Source organism: Mesocricetus auratus, unplaced genomic scaffold (assembly GCF_017639785.1).
Source record: "Mesocricetus auratus isolate SY011 unplaced genomic scaffold, BCM_Maur_2.0 Super-Scaffold_100042, whole genome shotgun sequence".
Taxonomy (NCBI): Eukaryota; Metazoa; Chordata; class Mammalia; order Rodentia; family Cricetidae; genus Mesocricetus; species Mesocricetus auratus.
In genome coordinates this window covers 7,433,552-7,439,551 of record NW_024429219.1, presented here as the reverse complement: position 1 = coordinate 7,439,551, position 6,000 = coordinate 7,433,552, and positions in this window count along the sequence as shown.

Below are 6,000 nucleotides of genomic sequence, written 5' to 3'. Positions count from 1 at the left end.
CTTCTCCCATCGGCTCCGTTGACATCTCTCTCCTGCCCAGGCCACCATGACCGCTTCTCTGGCTGGCAGGGGTGGAGCTGTAGAGTGGGACGTAGGAGGAAGAGGACACGTACTTGGACCTGCCAATGCGTTTCTCTGCCTTTCTTATGTCCCTGGCTGACCTTGCTCTCCCTTTCCAATCTTTAGCTTCCAGTCTTTATGAGTCCTCTTGGCTTGGCTTTCTTCTGAGTCTCTTGCCTGATGATGAGTGGCCGCACTGGATTTTGTCAACAAGAGAGTCCCCTGTTGTACCCAGCCAGCCACCTGGTTATGGCTTTATGTCCGACATTGGTCTTGGGCTTATGTGATTTGGGTGGGTGGCAGAGATGTCTTGAGGTCTCAATTTCCTACCTGCTTCTGTCAAGGGAACACAAGTGACCCAGGTACCAGGACAGGAAGCCCGGGAAAGCCTCCAGGGTGGGCTGGTGCGACCTGACAGGAGACAGGCAGAGGAGGGGGGAAGGAAGAGGATGAGCTTGTGGGTGGCTTCTATCAAACTGCTTTCTTGAGGGTCGCCTGCTAATCTAGCAGTAAGGTAGAGGCGCCAGCCCCATGCCAGCTGCCTGGTCTTAGAAGCCCAGCCACAGACTGAGTCCCCATCGCCCGCCCGCCCGGGGGTTCCAGCCAGCCTTCAGCTCAGCAGCCTGATGGGTGAGTCACTCACGACAGGATGGATGTCAGGTTGAATACATTAGTGTCAGCTGGAGGACCAGGATGGAGGCTCCCATTTAGCCCTGGCGATGCTTCCTCCTCTCCCAGACCTTCTCTTCCCAGCCCTTTGCCCGGCTTCTTCTCCTATGGACCATCCCCACCTCCTGCCATCACTCTGTCACTCCAAAGGGCAAGCTTTGGCAACAGAGGGCTGGACCTCAGTCCTTCCATCCTCTCCCAAGGATTTTGGGGTTGGGCAGAGGGCGCAGCAGGAAGAAACCAAGCAGAGTTAACGTTTGTGATTGTCAGTGTCAGGAGAAGCTAAATAACCCTGTAACTAGTATGAAGGTGAATTCACGGTCTGTTGCACATGAAGAATATGAGTGTCTGCAAGACAGCAAGTGTAGCTCAGGAGTCTGCCCACCCTGGCGGGCAGCCTTCTCTCCAGGGACCAGAAGGAGGCGGGAGGAGGCCATGCACTTCCCACCCCTGGCAGGGAGCAGCTGCCCAGGATCCCCCACCAGGCATGGGGGGGGTGGGCAGGCAGGAGCTCGGTGGCTTGACAGCATGCTAGCCAGCAACCCAGAGAGGCATTTATAAGCACCAGCAGTATACACTCACAGACAGACACTAGCCCAAGCTCCGTGTTAACGGTGGGTACTTGTCCATCACTTATCCATGCCAGGATGAATGTTGACTTCGAACTTCTCTGTCCGAAACAGGAGAGTATACTGTCATGACTTCCCCCTTCTCCTTACACTAGTTTGTGAGCACTTTATTAAAATATAATCCACGTGTCATAAACTCCACTCGGTTGTAACTGCACATACAGTCCAGTGAACTTTTCCTGAAGTCTAGTCACAAGTGTGTACAACCGTCCCCACTGTTCTGTGGGATTTGCTCACCTCCCAGGAGAAGCCCCCCTCACCCACAGGCCTAAACACTGACAATCGTTCCCTTTAGACACAAGGAAATGAAGACCCAGAGAGGGTCAGTGACTTGGTTAGGGTTACACAGCCAGGTGGCTGGTTACTTGAACCCAGACAGAAAACTCCCAAAGCCAGCGTTCCATGTCCTGGTGGCTGCCCCCACCCCATGCCCTGCCTTGAGTTTCTGACAGTTTGGGCTCAGGCATGTACACGCACCATCTGAACATGTAGGCCCAGGCAGGAACACGAAACTCTCTTCTCCACAGGTATGCTCATGACTCCATACAGAAAAGCCTCACCCCCACCCCCACCCCTCGACAGCCAACATTCCCTCCTCCCCTTGCTCCTCTCCCTGGCTTCTCTTTCCCAGCCCTACTCCTGGAAGAGGGGCTTGGCGCAGAGGCCATGCAGCAACCGGGCAGCCAGAGTGCCCAGTGACACCCTTGTGGCTTTGGGACTCGAACATGAGCTACCCGAGGCCCCCCCTGGCAGTAGCTGAAGGAGGTGCCAGCATAGTGCTATAAAGCAAGGCCCGGCCAGGGTCAGGCTGCCGGCAGGGCTGTGGCCACAGGGCACCCGACAGCTGGGTACCTGCCTCCTTTCCCACCCTCCCTCACATCTCTCTCCTGCTTCTTTTCCACCGTTTCTCGCCCATCTCCTTTCTACCTGCCTCTCTTCTCTCATGCCCCATCTTCCCAACCCCCAAAAGACAACAACAACAACAAAACCACTCTCTGCAAAAATTGGAAGTTTACGTGAAACCATCATTGCTTTTGATAAATGGCAAACCAGGGACCAGAGACAAAGGGGAAAGTAGGCACACAGAAAGAATGAGTCTGTTGGATTGGGTTTGGGTTTTTTTTTTTCCTCCTTCTTTCTCCCTCCGAAGTGGAGGATCCGGCTGGGCCAGTTTGGATATTTATTAAGAAAAAGCCAAAGATAATTAACTTTTTTGTTTTTGTTTTGTTTGCGGGTGCCTCCCCTGCTGGCACTCCAGGCTGCCTGGCAGATCAGACCTGCTCCCTGCTCCTGGGTGCTGGGCTGCTGGTAGGGTTCCGCCGACTCCCCTAAGTCTGCTGTGGCCACTAGCTGCCTACCCAGCCACCTAGCTTGGGTTTTAGACAGGGCAGACCTTATGCTGCCATCAATGCCACCTCCCTGGGCTCTCCTGAAGCACAGAGCATCCATTATCGGCCGGTAAGTGGTGTGGAGGAGGGGCTTCTGCTAGGTACCATGGCTAGCGTGTCCCTTAAGGGGGAGGAGGTAGAAGAAGGTCTCTCCGTGAGGCAAGGTGTTCCTCTGGCCAGTTCAAGGCTGCTGACTTCTCTGGAGAGGGAAAAGACAGCGGAATGTGCTGGAAGTGTAGGTGGACACCAGATTTGGGCCACACTTATCTCTCACCTGTCCCAGGAAGCTGGTACCCTGCCAGGTCCCATATACTCTGGAAATGCCCGCCTGTTAAGAAGTCCCCGGGACACAGAGACTCACTGTCTGCTATTCTGTTCCCATCTCTGACCCAGTCTCGGTCATTCAGGTGCCCACTGGAGTGGTTCTGGGAGCCACACTTAAGTGAGAAGCTGTCTGCCCCCGACCCCCACTAGCTGTGGCCCAGCTCACCAACCAAGAAGGTAGCTTTGACAGTTTGAGGCCTCACTGTGAGAGACAGAGCTGAGGGTATCTCAAGACTGCCAGGATAGTGAAGATGGCTACCGTCCTAGCTGGGCTTAGGGGTGTGGTTTGCGCCTCTGTTAGTGGATATGTCTGGCCCCTCCCTGCAAGGGTGCTCCCCCTCCCCCCTCCCCAAATGCATCCCTGCCAAGCAGTGAGGCAGCAGTGACTGTGAGGTCTCTCCAGGTAGGGAAACTGCTCTGGAGTTGGACAGAAGGGCACAGTTTTGAAGGATTTTGCTGGCCCTTTTTTTTTTCTCTGAAATATAAGGATGTGCAATTTTTTTGGTTTCAATTTAGCATTGGAGAATTTTATAATTTAGTAATTAAAATCTCTGATAGGCTTTAGAAATTGCGGCTAATTGAATTTAATGGGAAGATGATTTTCAATTTTATTTGATTACCGGGACCCCTGGCATCGGTATTTATGGGAAAAAAATGGGAAATGTGCTGTGTGGGCTAAGATGGCATAATTGAATTAGGGATAATCGGATTTCTCCGTCATGAATTTCACTATAATTTTCCTATAATTTTCCATTAGATATCTAGTTTACAAATATTCACAAAGAAATGAAGCTCTTTCGGAATGGAGATTGCTGGCTAACAGGATTACGGGCCGAGCGTGCGGCTGTGCCAGCCCCTACCCTGCCATAATGTGATCCCTGTGTCTGCCTTACACTTAGCGTGGCCTCGGTATCTTCCTTAGCCACTCGCTATACCCCTCCACCCGACCCTTTGTCTCCTCCGTCCGTGCTTGTCCCCTGACACAACACCCACCTGTCCGGGGCGCCCACACTCTCTGCTGCCCGCTGGCTGAGCCTGGTTCCAGCTGAGGCCCAGGCCTTACTGAAATGGCTCCACCCTTCTGCGCCCCCCCCTCCTGTCCACATTCCTGCTTCTCCCCGACGAGGCTCTCCCTCCATCCCTGCGGAGAACACTCTCAACTACACAGATGCCCTCGCAGGTGGGAACACGCTCGCCCGCTCGCCCGCTCGCTCGCTCACATGCACACACAGTCCTCTGGCTAAGGCTTCTGTGCCCTGGCCCAGTCGCCTCAGAGGGAACCAGTTTATTGGGATCCTGGGGTGGGGTGCAGGAACAAAAGAAGCTTTGTTCAAGTTTATGTGAAAGTTACAAATTCAAAATGAGAACAGATAAAGCACAAGATACCTGATGTGTAAACAGGTTGGTGAGTGAGAAGGCCCCAGGCTCGGGAGGGAGAGACAATGAGTGGGCACACTGGGGGGTGCCAGAGGATGGGAGCCAGCGTGACAGCCTCACCGGGAGCGTGGGGGCTGGCGTGGGCCAATGAGGTTGCTAAAGGTGTTTCCATTCTGCTTGGGGTGGGGTGTCCTAGAAAGACCTGGAGGCTCTGAGCCCAGGTCCTTGAGTCCAGTAGGAATTGTGGAATGTTCTCGTGATGGCTAGTCTCAGGGTCTCAGAGGTATCACCACATCAGAGTAGTTAGAAGGGCATAGACGGATGGGCCACAGTACCCAGGGATGCCACATTGCTAGGCTTCTCCCATTGGTGTGGGCAGGTTCATAGAGCAGATGAGATTTGGAGACTCTTAACACACAGCCTTTGACTCGTGGCCTTCGGCCTTCGGCTCGGTGCTGAAATCCTATCTGAGGCCAAGTTGGCCTCCGTTTCTACTTGACTCATCTGTCCTCCGACATATGTGGCTCCTTACTCCTGAGTCCAGACTACGCCACCTATGGTGGCTGATTGGGACCCACTGCCTCAGGGGTAAAGATGCTTCCCAGGTAGCCCAGGGCTCTTCCCACCATGGGGCAAGTGTGGCAGTCCCTCTTGCTGGCCCTGATCTGTGGACTCCTCATAACTCTCTAGGCCCAGCCCTGTCAGCCATTCCTAGTCCGCCTTTGCCCTTCAGAGTTACAAAGTTATTGGTGTAGGTAACTGCAAGGGAGAGGTGTTTTCCCCATCCTTCCTGAGGGTCAGCCCTGGTTATCACCAACTGAAAGCCAGGACATTCAGGGAGTTTCAGGACATACTGGGAGCTCCCTGTGTGCGCAGAAGACATCATCATCACCACCCCTCCATACACGGCTTCCTCCTTCACCTGGTTGCCGACACGAGGCTGGGGTGTGGGACTAATCGCCTGTTGTTACAAGTCAACGCTGCAAGGGGACAGACTCCTCACTGGGGTTTGGGGGAGGTGGGGGTTTGGACAGCAGCACCCACAGAGGGTTTCCCAGGGCAGTCCTGGACACAGAGATCCCACAGGGAAGCTGGGCTTATGGTGCTCTCTCTCTGGTTTCCCTGGGCCAGCCGTTGGGGAGCACATGGTTTGGTTTAAGGGGGCCCATTTCTTTACTTGGGGTTTTAGGGCCAGTGGACACCCAGTAAAGTCAGGACTTGGCACATAGGGATGGAAACGGACCTGAAGTATGGGGGATGAACCTGGACTGAGGTCGCCAAGATGTGATTAGGGAGGGTGGCAGAGCAAGAGAGAGATGCTGTATCCTTCGTGGGGCCATTTAGAACTAAAGAGCAGTCCGAAGAAAAGGAGAAAAAGAAGGGGAAAGTAGGAGAAAGAGTAGATTGTTAACTCTGTTGACGTCTTTGCCCCAAGGCCTCCTTGGGCCCCTCCCTTTGCAAAATAGAAATATTGCAAAAATAGGCCAGCGCCATTTTCCTGAATGCTTCCCAGACCATTCTCCTTCCCTCATGGGAAGACAGTGTGGCCCATC